The 26,355-nt window shown below is 40.6% G+C and overlaps 1 long non-coding RNA gene across 7 annotated transcripts in view; it reads right to left on the bottom strand.

Moving 5' to 3' along the window:
* The window catches only part of LOC143216715 (uncharacterized), a 146,935-nt gene that overhangs the window by 36,909 nt on the left and 83,671 nt on the right, over positions 1-26,355 (bottom strand). For 5 of the 7 annotated variants that reach the window (XR_013010612.1, XR_013010610.1, XR_013010609.1 and 2 more), the window contains one exon: positions 249-26,355. The exons of the other annotated variants lie outside the window; for them this stretch is intronic. This is a non-coding gene — a long non-coding RNA (uncharacterized LOC143216715). Of the gene's footprint in view, positions 1-248 lie in introns of those variants that run through there. 7 annotated transcript variants of the gene reach the window in all.

The following is a 26,355-nucleotide window of genomic DNA, read 5'->3' as shown; positions in this document are numbered from 1 at the left end:
TTAACTGTTTGTTTGGCTCCTGTATTTTGCCAATAATGCAGAAAATTTTTATTTCGCATAAAAAATTGAATCAAGAATATTTATATCATATTTTAACTATCACAAACCAATTGTTTCAACGATAGAACCATAGAAAATCGTAGAACATAGAAAAAGTAATGAACAATCAAAATTTGCGACGCAAAGAAGGAGAGCATATGGGAAAGAAAGAGTTCATAGCATTTCCCATACGCTCTCCTTCTTCGCAAATTTTGATTGTTCATTATTGTTTTCTATGTTCTATGATTTTCTATGATTCTATCATTGAAACAATTGGCTTGTGATAGCTAAAATATGATATAAATATTCTTGATTCAATTTTGTCTAAATGTCTTGCAAATACTGCATCGAGAGTTGTTCCTGATCTTGTTGTCGCTTCATTAGGATTATTTATAATTTCTAATCTTAATTTACTTCCAAACATTACCAGACTACAAGAAGTTTCACTTCTGCCACGCGTGGTTTTCCACGCGTATGTTTTTTTACTTACCTGACACCTGTTAAAATTTTTCAGGTTAGTTTAGAACAAGGATTTGGATAATTGTTTATAAATCTTTCAGTCGGAACGAAATCCGATGAGAAACTGCATGTGGAAGTAGCTGGAGGTTGATTCTATGTTATCCAATTGCAAATGTTCACAAATTAACTCTGGTTAATTAGTTATTAACAATTGTTGCGCGGGCTGATTGTTTCGGGAGTTCGCACAATTCGTAAGACAAGGAGGTGCGACAAACTGTGCGACAAGGAGAGACATACATAACATACCACTTCTCCAAAATTTGTTGATAACTAACAATTTAAGCATCAAACCTGCATAAAACTGAAATGGGAATGTAGCCAAGGCTTCATTTTACATTCTACAATCTTAAAAGTTCACCAATGAAGTTCTTTAAAGTTAGTAAATTAATTATGAAAATGTTACTTGTCAAACTATTCGAGATTATTCGCGAAATTTCGTCACTTCCGTAACGCTCGACCGCGTCACTTCCGTAACGCTAGAAAATTGTAGCCTCCTCAGCAAAGAAGTTTCACTTCAAAAATCCGCAGTCTAATAATTATGTGCAACGAGCGAGGTTCTACTGTAGTATTATGTCAGACCGTTCTTAGTCTTCGTTTATGAAAAGACGTACTACGGCACCAGTTAACAATGGCAGCAATGGTTGGCATCCGATCCGTTTCCCCGAAACAATAACGTGCGAACCCGGGATTCGGCGAGATTCGTCCTACCCACGGCGCTTCCCATCGGATCGGATCGGATCGCGTCGCATCGAAACTGTTTTATTTTCCCGAGTTTTCACGTTCCGTAGAATGCCGGCGGTATCGCGTTTCATCGGGTCATAACTATGGCCGGCCTACGCGGAGGCATTCGTTCGCACGCACTCCGACCAGACAAGCCGGCTCGTGGAAAAGAAACGCGGGGAATGAGAGAACGAAGAAGGATGGTAACCGACTTTCACTTCGCTGGCGCCAATCGGCAGTACGAGTCATCATCGGCTTAACTTCGCTGATAATCGGCCGCGGCTCTTACATAACTTCCGGCGAATCCCGAATACTTTCTTCAGCTGACGAGGATTTTTATTCTCGTTTTCGCGCTTCTTCAAAAATCACTAGAAATTGATGAGACAATTGTCATTTTGAAGGATGAAGTTTCTACTTTTTGAATCTTTGCTTTTTTTTGTCTACATGGATATCTAGGGGGTAAATTTCACCCTTGGAGTAAGTGTATCGAAGTGTATCTTCATATCTTTCGAGTACTATGATAACCGAACAATATTTCATGTAATTTTCCGATGATTTCCCTTTAAAAGAAGTAAAACAAATTTTTTAAATGCACCTCTCAAGAAGAAAAGCATTTTGAAAAAAAGTAATACCACAAACTTTTTGTTTAAACTTTTTTTAAATATCATTTGTTGTTGTCGAGGTATTTCACGAAAAGGAAATATTGAAATCTTTTCAAGGGTTGATTAATGCGAGAAGTTGCATGAAAAATAGGGTTGTATTAGTCACATAACTTACTCTACTTGTATGCAAAGTTTCATCATTTTTGAATTTCCGTGTGTGCTAACGAAGTTGGTAAAATCATTTATATTGAAAATAGGTAAAATGGCGACTGCTCAATATAATGTAATGTACCATTATAACCGTTTCAAAGCCGTGGCCGTGCATCTACGAGCAAGACCCTTCGAATCTCCAGCAAACCGTTCGAACCGGTGCTCGAGCCAGCTTTTCGATGCAAAATCACCGCTATGCAACGCTCCTCTGGCAGGCGTGCATTAAAATTCTTTTATCGATTTCAATTAAGCGGGGCCGTAGAGTACGGGGCCGGGTTCACTTCCTACATCTCTTGCTTACTCGAGCGTTAATTTAATTAATGGTTAAAAGGGGGCATTCCACGTTCCAGGGGAACAGTGGCCGGCCGTCACGGTCCCCTGGCAAACGTTATCGTTACGATTCCGCTGGCGCGGTAACGGATTACGTTAGAACGCGAATGAAACTCGCGATTCGTAACGTCGGTAAATTATTACCGGCTCCGGAGAAATTATTGCTAAACCCACGATCGGTATCCACCACGATTCTTCTTTTTCCGCGGCGCGGCGAGACGCTCCGGTCCGGGCTGTCTCCGCCCGGCTGCGCGGATCCGAGCGAAGCGGAGTCGCGCGGAGAGGCGAAATTCCTAAGCTCAAAGATCCACGATCGTGAGAAGCCGTTACGACATCCACCGCTCGAAGACAAGTGGACCAGTTTTTAGGGGCGGGGGAGGGGAACGGACGTTGTGGAATTCAACGGAGAAAATATTGCCACATTTGAGCTTGTCACGTCGTCGCAAGGATAACGTCGGGCTCGGCCCGTCTCGGCTGGAAATAATCTGTTTTCTGCATATCCGCTCACCGCGCAGGTTTCCTGGAAACCTCAGCCGCCGTTGCTGCAGCTCGTTCGTCCAGTTCGTTGCGCGATGTGGGAAAGTCCAGCAACACTGGAAAGTCCATTGTCCGGCGGATTAAATTTTTTCGCGACAGCAAACATTTGTGATAAAACGATTTTCAGTGATCCAGAGCTACCCTAACCACAGCGCTAAATAGGCTGTAGCCCCGAGCGTCTGCCTTGTGGGACAGCAATTTTATATTTTTAACATGCATCGTGTAATAATTATTTTCTCGAATGAATCTTCCGCAGATTTAAGGATTGGCGTCTCCCATTTACAACGACACAAAAAAACTTGATGTACGATTTCTATCAGTCGTTTTATTAAGATTTAAATGGAAGTCCTCATTTTTATTCCATAACTTTTTACTTTGAAATGAATGATACTAGAATTAATTTCATATTTGATTTTTTTCAATGACGAATGCCGTGATGTCACCTGATAATGACAGGCGCTATTGAATTAATTAAAAAGTTGGTTATCATTAAATTAAATGTCACTGACTATTAATTGGGCTATTAATATACTAACATTAGTTTCGCATTTATTTTTTTCCAATGATGTATGTCGCTAGGTCACCTGATCATGACAGACGCTATTGAATTACTTAAAAAAAGTTGGTTATCACTAAATTAAACGTCACTGACTATTCATTTATTTTACATTCTGCAACTTCACTTAATTTTTATTTTTCAATTTATCATTTAACAGACAGACTAATGGACTTACAAGAATTACCTTCCAGAATATGTTTAACCTTGCGGCGACATTTGTGTTTTGTCCATGTTATTTGTCTTACGTTACATCTTCCCAAGTGTTCATAAATGAAAAAGTCACTTAGTTAAAGGTTTAAAAAATTGATAAACAAAATCCATGAATGTCCCTAAATAATGAATGTCCCAGTATCTCTTTTTCGTCGAATGAGCTCCCGTGTACCCTAGAACGGAACAAAGTGGAGGATCGTTTCGATTTGTCGTGCTTGCAAAATGGCCGACAAAGAGGACCGTGTAAAACATTATTGCGAGAAGTGTTGCTTGGCAAAATCTCGCGGAAATCAGCGGTTGTCACTCGTCTACATTCTCTCGTAAGTGATCGAGGCGTTCTCACGTTTCGGGTATCGGCGTGACGCAATCCTGCCGGGTTACCTGATTTCCATTCTTCCCGCGCGTAGACAGACAATCGTAGCCCCACCCGGTGCCGTTAACGAGACCCGTAATTAATAATAGTTACGCGGAAGTGCCTGTTTCGAGCGAGTGTCTTTCTCTCCGTGAATACTCTCTTGTATCGGCCAGACGTTACCGTTAAGGTGAAACGCTGGCCCGCACAAAAGGGTACCACCGGAAGTCGCCTTCCTCTGTTGCGTAGCCTGATGCCTGTCGCTATTTTTGTTTCGAGGAAACGTTGATACATGACTCAACGGACTGTCGAAAATTAGCGTTAATGGGTCGTCGTAAACACGTCGAAAGTCCGCTGAATAGAAGGTGGTCCTTGCGCGGTGTGATTCCCGCGATTCGCGTTGACAATCGCTCAGTGTCTTTGAAGTATCTATTGTTACACGGATTTTTCTATGTGATGTTACATGACATTTTAATAATGTTTAATATACTTCAAGAGTTAAACAATATTTTGTAATACAGGCATTAATAGTTTAATTCAATTAAAAAGAGGTAGTTCCTCCATTTATTTCTTGAAGTTAGCCCTTAACGGTCGAGGGGTGACTCAGGGTCATCACTAAAAATTGCTGTACCGTTATTGACAATATCGTTTACATGATTAAATATGTTGGTATTTAATCAGTTACTACACATTTAATTTCATATCCATAAAATGAAAAAAATCGTATACAATAGAATTATTCTAGGTCGGAAGAAATGTTTAATTTTCAAGTTAACACAGCTCTGACTGCAAAGGGTTAAGTTTTAGTGCTTACTTACGTGTTGATAAGAGAAATTCGATTGCACGAGTTAAATGTGCCTTGCCGAAATCAAGGATTTATGCTGATTCGTAGATTGTCCCGACGATGTAGTTCAGAATGTTTGGCAGAGTGAGTGTTCCACTGTTTCCATCGCGACCTCGAAGGCCCCTTTAGTTGGAGGACTATCGCCGAGCCATCCGAACTGCCGGACGTTACAAGCACGACAAATACGCGCGCGCAAAGGTCGCGTCTGTGCGTATGGAGGTGCGTGCATGGCGCAAGTCTGCGTCAGGGTTCAGGTCGGCGAGTATGCGACATTGAGCCAAGGCCACTGCAGACAGCACTGGCGAACGGACATTTACGCGTACGTTGACACGATGTCGCGCGGTGCTAGGCGCACGCCTCTGCCACGCAGGTCCAGGTGAGAGTGTTCACGTGGTTCCCTGCTGCGAAAAACAACGCGCGACTATCACGAATTTTCTCAATCCTCGCGCGCACCGCAAGAAATAGCCTCATGAGATAAACGGATAAAAGAGTTACCTCCAGTGGCGGCTTAAGTCAAGTGAAGGCCCGAAGCGGTAAAAATTTAGAGGCCCTCAAACTCAAGTTAGAAATACAAGTTCCAAGAAAACTCTCATAAACTTATTAGCAAAAAAGAAAAATTAATGAAAAATTTCATACTCATTTTTCACAGTTACACATTAGATAAATTTATTTTAAATTCGAGGCCGCTTAGTCCGCTTACCGTTAGATCTGCCACTGGTTACCTTTAGTACCGGACGCTTACGGTTTTCCTTAAATAAATACAAAAAAAGAATAACAGACTAATATTATGCATAAGAACGCACGACCGAAGTGAAAACTTCTGTGACGATTCCACACCTGTCAGTTTCTCGCTCGCTCGACTAAACTCGGCTCCTCCGAGTTTACCTGAATAGCGTTTCACCTCGGAGCGTGACAGATCAGACTCATTCACTGTTCAGCAATTGTGTATGCAGTGCACCTAAAGAAATTTGCACTTCTAAAAACGCGAAACTTTATCTGTTTTACTTCGCATCATTTATAAATTAATCTCTCGTGGTATGACTTGTTTTATGGTTAATAAGAAATAAAATGATATCTCGTGTACTTGAATTTAATCATCTAAGCTTGTGTAATAGATCTTGGAATATTCGTCACGTCAGTGCGATGCACAGACGTCGTCTCTGAAGGATTAATTAGTGCATGCACTCTGCCATAGCAGGTTCCATTGAAAATGTGAGGCCTACTTCAAAGTTCAGCAGTTATATAAATTAGACAATGGTCGTTATTCCACTTTCTTCCAACAAAGACGGGGCTGCTACTCTTTTCAGTATTCCAACGTGTCTAGCAGTCTAATTGATACTTCTCTGTGGCGTTCATTTCCTCGTTCTGCTTGATTAACTGGGAACATCTTCAATGCTAAATGGGTCGATGACGCGCGCAAGTCGTCATTGTTAGTTGTCCTTCGCAATGGTGAATCTATTGTTTGCTCCCGCCAACGTAACGAGTGTCAGGTGTCGATTCACTGCAGTTCAAACGTGTTGTTGCCTACCGTCTTCTTATGTAGGTGGTTCCAACTATTGTTAGCCTTCATCATTTTTCGTCGGAATACCAAGTTCTGATTGTTGCCCGCGAAGTCGCCTGAAAGAGACCTGTCGCATTTATATGTAGTGTCTTTTCAGGATGTATAATATTCTTCGATTAATTTTCATCGATTCTGGGCACGACTTCCAAGATGTATAATTATAATATCTCCCAGCAGTCGAGGAGAGTCTACTTTGAAGATCCCAAAAATTAGTAGTGGCATAAGTGTGACGCTTTCCGAGGCCCTCCGATCTAATTTTACATTTTAACTTTTCGGGTACCCGAACGGGTTCGATCCCATTATATTAGATGATTGCATAAGTTCGTGCCCGATTTGAAAATACAATTCAAAGGTTAAATTTTAAAGAATACAACTTTATTAATCAATTATACATATAGTCACCATGCTTTCCTAGTTGTAGAAAATTTAACCATTTTCTAATTTTAATTTAACCAATCTTTAACCAAATCTTTAAACAATCTTTAAAATTTAACCATTGAATTTTATTTTCAAATCGGGCACGAACTTATCTGAAATCCCTTATCTGAACCCGAGTCTGGTTCTCGCACAATTGTAGTGGTCAAGCAATGCAGCCCTCGAACACTTAATTACATCTCTAAAATTCGATCGCTTCGCAATTCGCCGTAAAGGATTTTCTATGTTCGAACATTGTTTTCTCTCTCTCTTCAGCGGTCTCTCCCGCCGTCCTTCGTTCTATGATAATAGAATTCGTCTCGGTTTCTTCTCCGCATCCGATGGTCCTTTTCGTTAGATGCTCCCGCCTCGCCGCTTCTAATTGGTCACCGCTGTGATGTATAGGTCGCCTTGGATTTGTCGTATCTACCGGACACATCTCTAACCTTTTCGTCTGCCGAATCTCTAATGATCTCACGTCGAGGCACAGCGATAGCCAATTTAACGAATCCCTGGCCTATTTCCTACCGAGGACAATTCATCGTTAGGTTAGCTACCATTGTGTTCCGTTGCACAGGGTGGTCCCTCCGTCCCGACTGAATTAATACTTTCAACAAATGCAGCAACAGCTTCACCCAAGACTTTATTTTTAACTGTATCTTTTTAGAAACGTATAAATTCACTACGTCGTACAGGTACGATACGTAACAATTGCTAATGGCAACTAAATAATAAAGGTTTGTCATATAAGAGATATTTAAATTAAAATAAAAGCATAACAATATAAGTTACGAATGTAATTTCCATGCCATTACGTTTTAAAAACAATTTTAAAATGGCGCGTGCATTGCCATTGGTCGTTCTTTACAGCCCGGATCGTTCTAATTTAAAACATAGTGATAACCTGTCTACTTGGCATGATCGGGGAAAAATGACCGATCTTTTGTCAGCGGCGCCTGTAGGAACGCTTTTATAGCCTACTATTTTCAACTGGCCGAAAAGTTCTGCCCCATGCGGAGGCAAACTGCAACTAACGACGCAGTTCGCCACCCGTTATTGTGCAAAACTGACAGGATTATTTAAGAGGCGACCGGGCCAGCTTGGCCGAATTTACGAGACGCGTTCCGTGTGCCGAGGTTAACCAAATAATATACCTCCTGCGGCCCGATACGGGATCCAAATCAATTCATCGTGTTAAACGGACGTGCACCAGTGAGGAACGACCGATCGTGAATCGTAAAATGTCTAATAACGTGGCAAACTTCTGCCGGTCTAGGCGCCAAACTTTTAGTTATGTGCAACTTCTTCAAACTACCGTTCAGACGTGTTTTATGCTTAGCTCTATATCCACAGGAATAAAAAAAGGGAATCAGTCAAAGTTATCGTTATCTAATTTATTTGTAGTTGCAAGTGGTCATTTTATGTGCACCTACCAAAATTGTTTAAAAATTATACGTTCACGCTCTGTTATTCCAACGAAGAGAAACTCTTTATCCAGAGGACCATATGAGGGCTAATAAAAGTAGTGAACTTACAATTGTAAAGTAGACATAGTTTAGATTAGAAGTAGTTTCAATTTTTAACCGTGCTAAGATTTAATGATTATTTGTTAGTTATTAATTAAGAACTAAATAGCTCACGGAAGTTCCTGGTAAACTGAAATAAAATCATATCGCTGGACATTATGTATTTGATTGAGTAAATGCAACAGTAACTTAATTTATTTATACAACTATGAAATCGAAATTACCATTAAAAACTGAGAAAATAACCGAAAATAAAATGTCGACACTATTGTTTGAGATCTCCTAAGAATTCTATTTTCGTTCCTCTCAGGGCCGGCAGAGAGACGCTACCCGACGACAGTTTCAGCAAAAAGAAAGGAAACAAAAGCTCCGAAGTTATTTTAAAATGCATGCTAAATAAGTCTTCGCCTGAAGACAAGATTAAAATTTCATGGTGTCGCCGGCAACCCCGTGGTGTCGTTCCAGGGTTAAATTAAATAATTCGAACGTCGTGCCGAGTGTTAAAAATTAACGTCACCGTGACTAAAAGGTATCTGTTCATAATAAGAAAGAACGAGATACGTTCTACACTTATACAGTATCACGGGCGAACAGGTTCTCGCCATGAATTTACATTTTAATCTTGTCGCGAACTTATTATCCAAAAGAGGGGGGCAATCCTGTAGGATCCTGCACGTTTAATGCACTCCGAACAGTATACATATGTATATGTATGTATATATATATGATCAACTTCCTATATTTACGAACCACATAAATCCTTCGGGAATTCAATTAACGTTCAACTTGAAAGCAGATGATGCATCGCGACGGTGTGCAGTTCGGAACGAATTTCGAACGAGTCCTGATCAGCCTGTCTATCCTCTAACAGGGATCGGGATAGAGACTGGAAACGAACCGGGAACGAATCCTTTGACCCGGGTCCGAGATATGCAGGTGGGTCAGAATGTTGCTTGTTGCTCTATTCTATGAGAGAATATTAATATTCAGTTCATTTTGTGTGTTTTTCATCGGACAAATTGAATTTGGCTACACACGGGCCGCCGAATAACTGTTTTAAAATGGAAACAAATGCTTTCTTAGAGAGTTAGAAGGATCATATTTCTAGATGACGCGTGAAAGAAAAAAATTTTCAATCGGTCGGAACCGTGGAATAAATAGTATCTAATAGGCCCTGATAATGACCTTCTTCGTTTCAATTATAACTAGACCGGGGATTTTATACATTCGTAACAATAATGAATAAACAATACACAAATACATGCAGAAGTATTTTCAAGGTTATGTAACTTTAAAAAATCAACCAAAAACGAGTTGTGGAATGGCTGGTAGCGAATGTGTTAACCCCTTGACGTCTAATTTAGAACTTCTTCATTTCTAATGATTGTGACCCGGCCACACGAGGCTGCCCCCCTTGAACGCAACTTCTCGCAATCAATGCAGAAATGGCTGATAGCAAATCTGTTAACCCCTCGATGTCCAATTTATTATTAGACCTTCTTCATTTCTAATGATTGTGACCCGGCCACACGAGGCTACCCTCTTGGACGCTACTTTTCGCAATCAATGCAGAAATGGCTGATAGCAAATCTGTTAATCCCTCGATATCCAATTTATAATTAGAACTTCTTCATTTCTAATAATTGTGACCCAGCCACACGAGGCTGTCCCCCTTGAACGCAACTTTTCGCAATCAATGCTGAAAATGCTGGTAGCAAATGTTTTAACCCCTCGATATCTAATTTATAATTAGAACTTCTTCATTTCTAATAATTGTGAACCAGCTACCCGAGGCTGCCCTCTGAGACGCTACTTTTCGCAATCAATGCACAAACGGCTGATAGCGAACGTGTTAACCCCTCGATGTCCAATTTATTATTAGACCTTCTTCATTTCTAATGATTGTGACCCGGCCACACGAGGCTACCATCTTCGACGCTGCTTTTAGCAATCAATGCAGAAATGGCTGATAGCAAATCTGTTAATCCCTCGATGTCCAATTTATAATTAGAACTTTTTCATTTCTAATAATTGTGACCCAGCCACACGAGGCTGCCCTCTGGGACGCTACTTTTCGCAATTAATGGAGAAATGGCTGGTAGGAAATCTGTTAATCCCTCGATATCCAATTTATAATTAGAACTTCTTCATTTCTAATAATTGTTAACCAGCTACCCGAGGCTGCCCTCTGAGACGCTACTTTTCGCAATCAATGCACAAACGGCTGATAGCGAATGTGTTAACCCCTCGATGTCCAATTTATTATTAGAACTTTTTCATTTCTAATAATTGTGACCCGGCCACACGAGGCTACCCTCTTGGACGCTGCTTTTCGCAATCAATGAAGAAATGGCTGATAGCAAATCTGTTAATCCCTCGATATCCAATTTATAATTAGAACTTTTTCATTTCTAATAATTGTGACCCGGCCACACGAGGCTACCCCCTTGAACGCTACTTTCCGCAATCAATGTTAGCAAAGTCTCATAAAAATCCGCAGTCTAATCTTAAAACAGTGACGGTCCCTGGTTACATTTGAAAGAGCAAATGTTTCTACATGACACCGTGTACAGTCGGTGGGAGCCCGTGGAATCTATCGTGTCTGGTTGAGGTTCACGAGGAGAAGAACTAGAGTAGCCCGGAGGGCCGGATGCCCAGGCCCTGTTATACGCCTATGCCGCCACTTAAAACTCCCCGGGCTCGGTTCTAGATTAGGGAATTCAGACGTTGAAGCTGGCCAACACGGGGATGCGGTCCTCGAGCACCTTTTTTGTCTAGGGGCCGGGGCGTAACGTCCTCTGGGATATTTGGCCCCTCGTTAGATCCTGCGGAACATCGTTACGAGTCAGAGGACCGCATATAAAGGGAATCGCCGCTAAGAGCAGAGTTTTATGGGAAGCATTAGCTGATTGGTCGGTCGCGAAATTGCTGTTGTAAATTCCGTTGATATTAATGCACGGTTCGTAACAATCTCGCGAAACGTTTAATTGGACATTGACGCGCGTGCCTGTCTCCAATCGAAACAGCTCTACATTCAAACGATTCTATCGGCTTCCTTAAATATTCACAGGACAGTAGCTTCTTTTCAAAAAAGTATTTTCAGAGATACTGCAATATCAGGCCTACTCGTAGATGAACTGAAAGATTGCACGTTTCGATTTTATCGTCGTCCAAGATGACGATGTCTAAATAATCAATGCCGACCATTTGATTGTTTAGCGGATGATAGCTGACAATTTCGTGATTCAGCGATTCCGGGAGGGGGCTCGTAGGCTCGTAGGCTCGTTAGCTTCGACCGTCGAGTTAGCGCCCTAAACGCAAACATCAATCACCATTAACCCCGGCCATCCGATCGTCTTAATCGTTTCCGAAAATTTCGCTCGGCTTCGGATTCGTAAATCCTCGCTGAACGGTGGACGCGCGTGCGTGGCCGCCGATTAAAGTCATTTCGGCCGGCTAATTGTAAACCAGCCGCGGAAACCCGATATCTCGGACGATGGAATGAACATGTCCCGACCGGACCGGACCGCCAGAAATCCCCTTTTCGAACGATACACATGAATCATTTGCCCGACGATAAAGCAGAACTTCTGCACCGGCCTCCAGAAGTAGCTTCATAATTTACCGAATTAACGACGTAGACCAATAAATCTCACGATAGACGATTCCATTTAATAATCCTCGGGACGGGCTCAGGAAGAGCCAATCTTAATCCCTAATCCGCCTCGTTGCCACAAGTCCCTAATCATCGTTGCTTGTTAGTCCTTGTATTCTGTATAACTCGCTTTCCTGTGACGAACCTTTGTTACCTCGAATTGTGATAAAAGGGAATATTGTTTTGTGCTTGTTATCGACCGCTCTATAACAGAGAAGCTATAACTTTCTTCTAAATAATAATCCCATGGAAAACCATTAAATATGTGACACCGAGCCGACTGCTCGTTTCACGATTGAAATTCCCATTCCTATTAAATAGTTCATTAAACGTCTCCGGCGGCTGAACCTTCAGAAGACTATTAAACCTCTCGATACCATTTTTAGCTGCACAGCTGTAATTTGTTACGGGAAGAGAGTTGTGGAGGTTTTAATTACCTATCTATATAATATAGATAATATGGCAATATATATTAAAATATTTTAATAAAAAAAAATAGAAATAAAGAATATATCAATAAAAAATAGGGATGTTTTGCTTCTATCAAATAAACAGTTTATTTTTTACGTTGTTTTCTCAAAGTTATCTTACAATATGCAAATAAGAAGGTTCAAAGAATATTCTAGCTTTTTTTCACGTAATTGAATTGGTGGTCTATTAGCTTTTATTGTTCTCCCATCAAATCCTACTCTCCTGTAAAATGTGCAATTTGTATCATCCAACATTACTGTTAATTTAATGAGTGAATTGTTGGCTGAAACACACATAATTTTGGATGATACAAAGTGCAAATTTGACAGGAGAGCAGGATTTGATGGGAGAACAAGAAAAGCTAGTACACAAACTGAGAAGTGTATCAACTTGCCCCGGTCTGCCCTACTGAGACTACTGACAGTGTCACGACGATGTCTCTGTTACGTTTACTATGAATGGACTCACTCTTACGTGAAGGCATAACTAAGTGGATCAGACCAAATGAGCAAGGCTGCTTTTTCTACCGTTCCTCGGCCAGCTCTTCCGGAGAAGTTCGTCCGAGTAAAAGACACGACCTGCTGGTTGATCCCCCAACGATTTCCACGAAGATTCCATGGAATCCCGGGACGTGGGTCGCTTTCTCGTCTAGAAAGCACCAACGAAGCCACAGACTTCCTAGACGAGGCATGTGGCATTCCGTGAAACTGGCGACCTGGCACCAGGATGAGCCATGACTCTACACCGTAATCAGGGACACGCGCTCGATCCAGAGCTGACTTTAACCCAGAAGGTTAACTATACCACTTCCTGCCCGGCGTTTCGCTAGCTTGCCCTTTATCCAACGCTACGAGACAGCCCGATTCCGACTGCCAATCGAGATTGATAGAAACGGTACATCAGATTCGAGCGAACCTACACAAAACACTGCTCTAACGAGAATACATATTGTTATTTAAGAAATTGAAAGTACACGCAAGAGATGATAGGTGTACAAATCAATTTGTGGCTCTTTCTTCGTGGGTTGTTTACAAACAGGCAGAACATGTTGAAATCTTGAAAATAATTCATCAGGTCATTTGGAGGTCGAGCTAACCTCTGCATTCAAGCTGAAGGGCAACACTTCGAGCATCGATTACAATTAAGTAAACATTGTACCACTAGTGCTGTTTCGTTGTATTGGAATTGGAATCTCCTAAACTAATGACTTTTCGAGAAGCTTAAACTTTTTATGGGGAATGATGAACTACTTCAATTGCATGGTGTATTGCAAAATACATCATTTAGTTCCACTAAAAACATTGGAAGTCAATTCTATCAGCAAGTCAACTCTGTCTTCCAAAAAGACCATATAACTATTGTTTGAAACATTGACATCATTAAAAATTTCAGATATATATTCGAGTGATTCACATCAAATAGGACACCCTGTAAACTTTCTTTGAGATTTCCTTATGTAAAAGTGTTGTACTTGCTTCTCCAACAAAGGGAATCCAACCGAGAAGTACACACACGACACTTTTTCCACGCAAGGGAGCGTATCGGGAAACGACGAATCGGTCGTCGAATTAAAAACACGGGCATTAATTCGAAGAGGGGACTTCGCTGTAGATAAAGCGTGAAAGGCTAGGATTTTTATTGCTTGTTACATTAGCCTTACAACACGTGAGAAAACACTCATCGTGGCGGAACCGGTGTCACGCGATTCCAGCTGAAAGTGGCTACTGTTTACGAGTCCGTGTAATGAGCGTATAAGGCGAGACGTAGAAAGAAGACGCTAAAAGAGCGGATAGTCGTGACCTCAAAACGAAGGTCAGGACGCCTGCCTGCGTGTGTATGCACGTGTAACGCTGACTGTGTCCAGACTGCACCTGTTTTCTCGACGTTTCCAATCAAGGTCCTTGCTTTAATGATACATCTCCTGCGATATCGGATGCGATCAAGCCGAGGGAAATCGATGTGAAATTGTGTTTATATTTCTCAGAAAAGCTCGGCGATTTCTCCGACAATGGATTTCATTTGCTTCGCGGCCGGCGAGAGAAATAGTAGAACCACGGGATCTAAGAAACAGCGCGGACCCGAAAGTTTTTCTTAGATCGAGGCTTCGGTAAGAAAAATCTAGATATTATCTTGGCTCTTATAACTTCGCTAATTTAGCTACAATGTTGCCAAAGATTGAGAAGGGAACGCGTATAATTTATTGTAATTATAGCACGAGCGAAGAATACATTATTTGAGAATGCATTACCTCGTTGAGTTGAAAATGTTTACAAATGGAAATAAAAGAGTGGCTTCGATGAAATTAGTATGACACGTGTTTCTCGGGAACGTGGCTGCGTGGTATAATTTCTTCGGAGATATGTATCACTAAATGACCACGTGAGGTAGCAATGCAAGAACGGCGGAACAGGAAGTTTAATCATCGCTTTGCATTTCTCGACAGCATACTATTGCCATATCGGCAACGGCAATTCACAGCATCTACTAACAATAGTAATTAATAGAGTTTACTCAGACTTTCTTTGTTAGAATGGTGAAGTTTCTTTTGCTAGCGAGAACTGGTGAAACAGGTTCTACGAAACGATCTGAACGTTGTTTCGCAAATATGTGTCGTTTTAATCACTTCCGACCGAATACTTTATGAGCGCAGTTGCGTAATAAGCTTCTCGAACGCTAGTGTCCTCGAGGAATGTTTATACGTTAACCAATTCGTTACATTTTCGTCAAGTGTGTCGTCCGGTGAAATAATTGCGACATACTAGCCTTAAATTGTGTTTGATTGTTTCGAGGTCAACAAAAACTCTGAGAACCGTGCCGCCATTCATTCATAGTAATGGACACGAAGTCGCACGTAATTTCTCTTCAACGATTGCGAACACAGTTAAATGAGCAGAAGGGGGCCAGCGTTACAGAAAATCATTCTGTTCGTGTGAAGACTAACTCTTTTCAGAGATGAAACATACATAGAACTGCTCCATATTTTATTCATTCATAAACACCTTGGTATAGTGGTAGAGGAAAACTCGAATGGTATGAAACGAGATGTGTGATGGTTCTTGAGAGGTTATCGAGAACGTAGTGATTCGCAAAGAGAACCATAAAGAACACTAGAAGAAGATAGTCTTGTCATTTTATTTACTTTTATAAAATATCAAAATCCACCATAAAAAAATTATCCAGTTCTTGCATTTAAGCTTCGGATGGTAGGATTTGTGTCCATTTTGCCATCTAAATTCTAATTTTCTCTAACACTCGATATACTCAATAGTTTTAAAGATATAAACAATTAAACTTTCATACCTTGTTGATATACCATGATTTGGAGTTCAAGTTCTCGAAGTTCCATTGTTTATATCTTCGAAACTATTGAATAACTACAGCTAATATTTTGCAGACATCATTAGGGATCCATATACCATCGTCTCACAAAAGATTATCAAAATCGAAGTCGGACACTTGGGATCCTTCCCTTGTAAGTAGCTGCGAAAATGTGAAAGAAAAATGGATGCTTTAAGATTTTAATGGACTTACTAGCCAAAGCTATCATGAAGTGGAATGAAATTCAAAATGAAAATCAAACTAGAGCATGTACTTGCACCTATCCCCGTCTCTAATTGTATAGTACCAAATTTTTATTGGTTGATCAAATGTACACTTTCGAAACAACAGTATTTCGTGAGTGAGAGCGTAAGTATTCTCGAGCTTGACCGTGTTCTCTGTTCGGAAGTGTGGTTAAATGGTCGAGCATTTTTATTCAAATAAAGAAGGACATTTAATAGCCATCTTACTGCGGCGCATAGTGGTCGATCACGTCATTGAAACGTTGTTGGACAAGAAAGGAAATCGGTGTGACCAGTATTACGTTACTAGGCGTGGGCATCGAACAAAGGTCATCTTCCCCATGACACCGGTGACGAAGTGTAATACACATAAGTCTATCGCCATATCGGCTGAAAGGCTCTGGTGACCTTATTCTCAAGGAACCTCTCGGTATCCTTTTACGACATACGCGCGGCAGAATGCATAATTTTCAAACTTTGACTAGCCTATGTAGGCCTAGATTCGTAGCGCGCTCGCAGATGGTACCATCCGCGTTCCAAATTCGTCGAAACCATTGCCGGCCATCCCTGTAATAAAACAAGCTTATTATTATTATCCGTGGTGGCGTCGATCCGTACCGTTAGTCTGCAACAGCGCAGTTATCTGAAGGTTTTCTATCGGCGTGCACCTTTATAGGCCCTGATCACACGATCGCCTAACATACAGAACGCAGACACGAATAGCCCGCTGCTAGAACCCTTTCTGCATAAACTCGTGATTTTTAGCATTATCTGGCCCGTCGTATCGAAAGGTCACATTATAATATCGAAACTTCTGTCTTAATATTTGATCGAACGCTCGATTCATATGCACTTCCCTCGATTCCATGGTGCTAGGTCTGACTGACCATATTACCTGCTGCGAGGTCATGCATAATGCACGAGATCAGATGCAACTGCTGGATAATTTCTCGCACCAATAAGCACGTGTAGCAGTAAAAGTTTCTATTCCTCGGCGCAACTCCGAGCACACAATGCAGTGCGCAAATTATTGTTTGAATTTAACTTCTACTTACGGCGAGTGGTCAATTTATTAGAACCATAGTGCGAAACATTCATATTTCAACAACGTACTGAATAATCTTACCAGTAATGCCGTTGGATATGCATTTGTCATTTCCAAACATTGTTATGACTTTGTTTACGATGTTTGATATTTCGAAACCAGTTAGGGTAAAGTGCCCAAATATGGCATAGTCGTCTATTATGGCACTACCTTATATCTTGTAAAGGAGAAGTCGCACTCTATTGAGGAAATCCTCAAACAATAGTTTACCATGCTTACTCAACAGTGTGCAGTGCAATCGCACCATTTTATAGATTTCAGTATCGATCCTCCGTCAGTTGTGTCTCCACGTGTTGAATATTTTTGTGGTTAGATATTCGATTGTATCTTTTTCGAGGAGGGTAAATGATTTTGAAATGTTTGAACATATCTGTAGTTTCAGTTTATTTATATTAATGTTTGCCAACTGTTGGTTTGGGCTGAAATTCATGTTCTCTTTGTCAGCAGCTAGTATTATCGGTCCACGTGGAGTTCCTAATATGGCACTACCAAGGGTTCCCTAATATGGGTACAGCTATATTGACATTCTTGGTGTGGGTGCCGAATATGGCACTAGGTGTCATATTAGGGACTCAAGGTGTATCATATTAAGACCTCTTTCGCTGGAACCTGCAAATGACACCACAAAAAAAGATATCTTTCCCAAGCTGTATTAATTTTTGAACAAACTTGACCCGAGAATCTTATAGGAAGGAAATGCATCTACAACTGGTAATTTTTTGGTCGAAAAAGAGCATTCTAAAATAATAAAAAAATGACATCAACAAAAAGTGGTTTATATTTGGGCACTTTACTCTATATTTCGCGATTTTTTAATTCGCAGTTGCAAAAATAAACCGAACTGGCTTACAACCTAACTCGGACTATCAATGCCCTAAGGCAACGCTTATTGTCATTAATTGCCATTAATTCAAGATCGAAGAAAAATGGTCTTATTTTTACCTTTTATGAAGAACGTTTTTTCAAACCCTGAGATTCTAAAAAATTTGAGAATGATGGACAATTTTGTTTGCCTCGTCAACGACAATACATGCTCATTCAATTGTATTTTGTTCAGGGCAAATATTTATTTTCAATGCCACAGTAAAACGTACACCCACAGAATAGGTAACATTTAACTATTTCATGAATTTTTCCGTGCATTGCACGTTTGCGAGCAATCCGAGCGGCTCGGTGACGAGCGAAGAACGCGAACAGCTCGATTAGAGGAGCAATTAATTCCGGCGTAGCCAGCCAGGACAATCGTTTAAATAACGTCGGAGCAGTCAGCTTTCGTTTATCGTTCCCCGATCTCCGGCGGTCCATCGGCACGGGCAGCGCACCTGTAAATTCTGCAACAACGCGAACGGATCCACTTCTTCGTACCTAATACACATTTCCCAGCGTGGCGTAGTGCGCGATGCACGCGATGCAATTACGGGTTTAACACACGGGAGATCGCACGCATACTTATGCGCCGGATTAAACCACGACTGCATTCTGCGGATCGGAATGCCTACTTTGAGAACATGTAACTGCGCCGATTAGAGGCCGCGAAACGGACTGCTCTTGTCACACGGGGACGTTTACATTGAAACGCGCGAAAGTCCATGGACGACGACGACGGGCTCTCTCTCTCTCTTTCCCTCTGTATCTCGTTACACACAGGCATCGTTTCCACCTAAACTTTTTTTTTCTTTCCCTTTCGCTTTTACACCGGTCGCGATCATTCGACACCTCGCATTCCTGTGTCTTTTCCACCGATGCACCCCAGACCGCTCACGCGTCTCTACACGAGGGGATTAAACACAGCGGCTTCGCGTTGTCACCCGGAAAAATCGTAATGGCCGGTATCCAACGAATCTTCCGACCGATAAGATATTATTTAATAGCATCGCCGTATGAAAACGTTCGTGGTTTATCGGGCTGTCGCGTCGCACAGTGAAGTATTTGATCCGAAAAGTCGGAAATAACTCGATTTTAAAATTTTGCGTAAATTGTAACATTTTGTAACATTTTTTGTCTGAAGAATAAGGCTACAGTATTGCTTTTTTCTCTATTTGTACATCCGCGAAGTAATCTACTTAATCGAAAGTTAAGGGATTTTAGAGCACGATTTGCGTTCCTAAATAGTTTCCGAAACAGCGTTTATTCATTAGCGATTTTCAAGTGGTTTAAGGAAATAGTGTAAATTCTTACATTGCAGAAGCTTTTCAGGTAGGTATACGGAGCACTTTCACACAGATTTCATTTCGTTATCGTTTAAATTAATATACAGTGTCTCCCACTAATATTCGGACGCTCTCAAAATACCGATACCTTTTTTAATATTGGACTATACGATTCGAACTTTTTTGGGAAGCTACAGCAATTAGTTTACTGCAGGATGTGAATGAAATTTTTCCAAAAATTTTCCGAATTTTTCCCAAAATACTAGAAGTTGGATTCTACAACTTTTTTATGTGAGCCTATATCGAAAATTTAAAAAATTCGTTTTGTAGACCTGTGTAAATTATATGCATTGTGAAATTTTTATTGAAATCCGTTGATGCAGAAATAAACGGCAGACATTGAAAGATGTAAGAATTCTTAGATTTACTGCCGTTATAGGGCGAAAATCGTGGAAATCTGCAATTTTTACTATCTTTAAACGTTTGTGGCTCATTGCAATATTGATCGATTTTGACGAAATTTTCAGGATATGTTTAATTGACACAGATCTACAAAACTTGATTTTTAAATTTTCAATATAGGCCACATAAAAAAGTTGTAAAATGCAACTTTTAGTATTTTCTCTACAATTTCGACCAATTGCAATTTTCGAAAAAATTTCTTTTCACATCCTGTAGTAAACTAATTGCTCTAGCTTCCCAAAAAAGTTTGAATCGTATAGTCCAACATTTAAAAAAGTTATCGCCTTTTTTAGAGTGTCCGAATATAATGCGAGTCACTGTATGAACATATTCGATAATTCTGAAAGTTCTTTTTACGATTATAAAGCTTTATTGATATTTTTCGGGTCGCTGATTACGAATTTATGGCGGATGTATAATTTAAGAAATTATTGAATTTTCTTTAACATTACTATTCTACATTTTCCGGGTTGCTAAATATGACTCTGCTGTGAAGATTACCAAAAACAAATGATAAACTTCACGACATTTGAACAACTTGAGTCGAAACTAGAAGAATGTACCAGTTGTTAACAAGTCAATGCTAAACAACTCTTATTTATTATAATCACAGTAGGTGGTTAGCTAAGGAGAATAAATATTTCCCGACGATATATTATTTCGTGAATGTTGATCCATTGTTGGTTAGTACAACAAATGGAAGAATGCATTCCGCCATCGGATCGAAACGTGGCACGCACAAAGAAGAGTGCAACGATGTGTGGGTCGACACGCGAAGTAGGTGAATGGTTCCGCCGTGGTACACGGCGATTGAGCAATGCATTAACGAGGGTCAGGTGTGTCGGCAGAATTATTACTGCACGGATTGCGGTTGACTGGGTACCACTGATCTATTGTGTCTCACTGTACGAGACCATAGATTCTGCCCACTTGATTAGATTCGATCACTCGGCATTGCGACAGGTACTGTGCTAAATTAGGATCGCGAATGCGTAATTACGGCGAGTCAATGAACCGAGAGGAACTTAAATAGAATTGAAAACTCAGCATCACGCTTACTCGGAGCGATAAACGCCTCGACATACTTTGCCGTTTACCCGACATCTCAAGCTCCCATCATCTTCGAATCGGCAGAAAAGTCTTTAAAACAATTATCGTATTAAATACTGTTCAAAACGGTATTATATCGCACAATGAATGTTTTACAGCGATTTTCAAATTGAATGATATTACAGATTTTGTTCTTATGAAAATGTCTTGAGCATATAAGAACAAAGAATTATAATTTTATATTATTATCATTTTTTAACAGAAGTCTGACCACGACAAATCATTTGGGTAAACTTCACTTTACCGGACTCAAAATTAGTACCTTTCTCCTACGAATTATGATGTATTTGGTACGTAATCCAGTAGATTTGTAACTGGCGCGGATGCAGATCGAAGTTTTGATCCTCTAGGATTAATAGTTGAGGAGTTATGGTCGCTTAAAGTTGAGCATTTTTGACAGATGAGGGCGCCGCCATATTGGTTTGAAGTGACGACCGCTAGCCGCTTATCTTGGCCCCCCTAACCAACTCAGCAAGCGGCGTGCGATCGTGCGGTCGACTACAAACCAATATGGCGGTGCCCTTACCTGTCAAGAAACTGGAAATATGCTCAACTTTAAGCGACTATAACTCCTCAACTATTGATCCTAGAGGATCGAAACTTCGATCAGCATCCGCGCCGGGTATACAAATCTACTGGATTACATACCAAATACATCATAATTGGTAGGAGAAAGGCACAAATTTTGAGTCCGGTAAAGTAAAGAGCTGCCAATCATTTCAGTCTTTGGCCAGGTGTAACAATGAAGTTTTACAATACATTTTAACTTTCCAGTTTCGTTTTCATTGATCGAAGTTATTTTATTTTGTGGGATCTTTTAGAGTTAAAATGTACAAACATACGATAAAACTTTTTAGAGTTAAAATGTGCAAACGCAGATTTCTATGTATTACAAAAGCGTGAGCAAAATGAGCTGGTAAATGAATTGCATAATGGTTGCGTCGACGTTTGCGTAAAATTCAATGGTACGATTCGAAGAAATAATAGGTAACTGTGCGAATCATTTCGACAAAATCAGCGCGCACCATTGTCGGAAGGAATGCGACTGAAAAGAGCGCATTCCTGGAATTGCAACGGGATTAATGCAACTTTTATTACGCGTCTGGCGCGGCTTCTTCGTTTCTGTGTTACGCAATAGTCGCACGTCTGCGGAGCCGAGCCAATGGTGCAACCAGTTATTAATATTACTCGTGATGCAGAAGTCTCTTTGTACTTTAGGGGGTTAATACAACTGTATCGTTAATCAACGACAACTGCAAATATGCCGAATGAAATACAGTCGGAGTAATAGCACCCATAAAAAGCAGCGACACCCCGAGGGCTCGATCGATAACGCCCACATACACAGCCATCCGAGCCCTTGTGAGAATTAACGTAACTCTTCGAAATGGAACTCGGCCGTGCACGGCGGAATACTTATCGCCCCTTGTAATTAAATATCATGCCACTCGATTTTCGCTAACGGAAACACTTTCGATAGCCTGCCTATTGCCTAGGGCTCTGCATTCGAAGCTATTTTAACTCGAAAATTAAACATTTCTTCCGACCTAGAATAATTCCATTCTATGTATATCGTTTTATTAATTGTATGGTTATGAAATTGATATAATACCTCATTCAATACTTAATTTTATATTAAATTTAGTAATTGATTAGATACCAACATATTTAGTAATCTAAACAATATTGTGAATAATGGTACAACATTTTTGAATGTGGTGACTCCGAGTCACCACTCAAGTGCTAAGGTTTAATCCTCTCCAGATCAAAAATATTTTAGGTCGAGCTAGAAATCTGAAAATTTCTATGTAGGCTAGTATGATAATTAGACAGCGGATCTTTATGCAAAATAAAAATTTTCTACCTGAATTGCAACAATCTGGAGTGAAATAGACATTCATTCTCTTTCTTAATACGTTTAATGAGTTGAAAGTAATATAACAGCATTTCTGCTGTTTCAAATTACACCTACTCTAATAATAGTGCTTAAGATGTCGAATCTATTCGACACCCATGAACAACTTTCCACATTTAACCACACAATAGTTCTATAAAAAACATGTTTCAGGTTCTGATTGGAGGAGTAGATGAAGCAGAAGAAAAATTTTGGAATGATCTGATACCCTTATTAATTTATTGAAATGATTCCGAGAGAAACAGCTTTCTATTTAACTTCCACTAACTTCTATCCGATAGTCTGCTCATTACTGTCTCGATAACTACGAACAAAGGAACCCAGAACAATATGTATCTGCAGATACGAATTGCAAAACCGATGAAACATAATTTAGAGAGAGAGTGAAAGGATTCCATTGTATGATTTATAACGTACCGTCATTCAGGTTGTTCTTTTTCCGGGCATAGCTGGATTCGAACTCTGCGTGCAATATGAGAAATTCAAGAACAACAGAAGGTCTTGGACGAAGATCGAAATAATCATCGTAAAACGTTTCTCTCTTTCGAAGAACTCGAATTTCAGCATTAAGGCCATAACAAATGGTGCTCGGCTAACGTGTCCGTACACCGCTCACAATTTCCCCTTATTTTCGAGCACAATGTACACGCCCATAAAGAGTCGCGGGTCGTTTATCCCCTATTTGGTCGCACGAGCAACGGCCATGAAATTAAGAAATTATCGTTTAACGTTTTCCTTCGGAGTAATGCTCGCGCCGCAGCGCAGCGCGCCGTCGCGAAAGAAGTGTTAATCCGTTTTTAATACCCACGCAACAATGATGCTCGTTGCGTTTACCGGTCTAATTACGAACAAATACTCGAGTATTCCACCACGAGGATGATTAACGAGCCCGCGCTGGAAACCGGCTCGAGTATTATTTAAACTGGCCGATGCGATGGGATGCGAGAGGCACAGCGCGATGTGTTCTCCGAGCGGGAAGAAGCGGTGCACAATGAGGCGGTAAGCAAACAGCGGGCGAATAAGGGGCCATCGAGTCATCGCATAATGATGGCAACAAGGTTATCCATCGGCGTCATCCCACGTTACAACATTTCCGGTGCGTCGGCGCTTAGCGAACGGAGCCCGTGCTCGATATTAACGGGGCACGCTAATGCCTCGATACGTGCGTGCTAGAAACTTTTCGTGGGTCCCTGGCGTTCTTGCGGGCTAACGAGATCCTCTCTATGGTTATGAGCTACGTGCTCAGCGGCCAATCACAGTCCTCTCACGAGAAGACACCCCCACTCTGTGGTTTTATCCAATTTTATTCAGAAAAATTACCTTTTGCATATAGATTTATTGGTACTTGGAGTATACAGGATGTCCCAAAAATTATGTATTTGAACAGGGTGATCCCCAAGGCCATTTGAAATAACTTTATCCTTTTTCCTTTACGAAAATGGTCTCTGCGGCTTCGTTAAGGAGTTATTAACGAAACACACGGACCAATCAGAGCGAGACTGAGACCTTGTACTCAAGGAAGTGCAACATTTTTGGTACGCTCTGTATATATGATTTTATAAAAGTAATAACTAGACTGCGGATCTTTATGCAAAATAAAAAATATTCGCATTGATTGCAAGACACAGGAGCCAAATAAAAATTTTTTATTAAACTTAATTTTCATATCAAATTGAAAGTAATGCACTGATATCCGTAAATTTCCTTAATATGTCCACTGCTTTCAATTGTACGTACCAATTTTTGTCATAAATGCATAAAATCCGCAGTCTAGTAATAACCCTGATGGACCACCCTGTGTCAAAAAATTAAGTACATATTCCTCGAACATGATAGAAATAATCTTAGACGTTCCAGGAAGAGTTGCTCTGGCAGTGTCTTGAAAAGAGAAAATCGCAAAAATCGCCTTGTACCGAGAAATAAAAATTACGTAAGGCCTCGGGAGACTTCCGAGGGTACCTGTCCATTGTGTTCTCGACTCCCGACCTTTCCCGTACAAGAAAAATCGCTCGGGACGAGGACGGGTCGCGAGGACAATCGTAAAAGGCCCTCGGCCGTCGCTGGTACACGATTTCGATCTTATTTTCGTCCGGCCACGGCGAGTTCTCTCGTACAACGGGAGTGAGAGAGACAGAAACGCTCGAGGCTGATGCTTTTCGACGTTTTGTTTCGAAAAAGGGTACCTGACGCACACGCGGGATTGTCGAAGAATACAAACTACCTCATTTCCACCTTGTCCTTGACGGAACGGTCGCGTTAACCGAACCGCCTTTAGGCGGCCCGGACCCGAGCCAGGGCCTGAGTGCGAGGCGATTGCAGCCCCGTCTGTCTGTCCGGTACACCTAAATGGCGAGCGACCTAAATATCTCCATTTGTCTTGAGGGATCATGAAATTGTAATGGGAGCGGCGAACGGTATGCAGAACAGGCATATAAAATATGATTGGAATATTTGTTAGAGAGGGGTTCGCGTGGCTGTTGCATCGGTGTGTGCGGATTGAAATCGCTTGGCTGAGATCGGGGCTGTCGATGCTGATGCTCGAAATGTGGAGTAGGGACGGCTCAAATTTAGCAATACGTAGACTGTGGATTTTTATGCAAAATAAAAATTGTCTAAGTCAATCATGAGTAGACTGCGGATCTTTATGCAAAATAAAAAATGTTTGCATTGATTGCAAGATACGGGAGCGAAGTAAAAATGTCTTTCTTCTCTTAATTTTCCTATTGAGCTGAAATTAATATACTGATGGCTTTAAATCTAATTAATATGTCCACTGTTTTAAATTGTACATACTCCTTTTGGTCATAAATGTATATAATCCGCAGTCTAGTCATGAGAAACGGGGATTAAATGAAAGTGTATTTTCATTCTTGAGCTAGGAAATAGCCAAGTGTGTATACCCACAAGCTAACCATTCTTTCTGCATGATCGACGAAGTACACTGCCCCCGAATTTACCATAAAGCCACCTGACTTTTTTGTGAAATCTTATAATTATGTCATAGTAATGAGAAGCTGATACACGATAGCACTTTAGGATTAATAAACGAAACAATTTACATGATTACATTCATAGATATATTATTTATTTACAGAAAAACGTAAAGTGATATAGTTTAACAAAAAACGAACTGTGAAATTTCCATAAAGCCACACGTTTCTTAAGTAGATAACATCAAGATCATCGAAAATTTCTTCTATATTTACAAATTAATACTTAGTATATAATAACGTCGAAAATTCGATTAGGCATTAATGAAATCAAAGTACGAAGAGTTTCTGCTTCGCTAGATGTCCATACTTCGTTCACCGCAATCCGTAGCTCAGAAACAGAGTTGTACTGTTTACAATCGCCATATATGTACTTTTCTTGCAAGTATTCCCCAAAGATTCTCAATTGGGTTTCAATCTGGCGAACAAGCTGGCCATGTCAAAATCCTCATATTTTCGTTGTCTAACCACTCCTTTATTTGTCTTGATGCATGAATTGAGGCGTTATCATTTT

This window comes from Lasioglossum baleicum, chromosome 2 (assembly GCF_051020765.1).
Source record: "Lasioglossum baleicum chromosome 2, iyLasBale1, whole genome shotgun sequence".
NCBI lineage: Eukaryota > Metazoa > Arthropoda > Insecta > Hymenoptera > Halictidae > Lasioglossum > Lasioglossum baleicum.
This window is presented reverse-complemented; position numbering and strand designations above follow the sequence as displayed.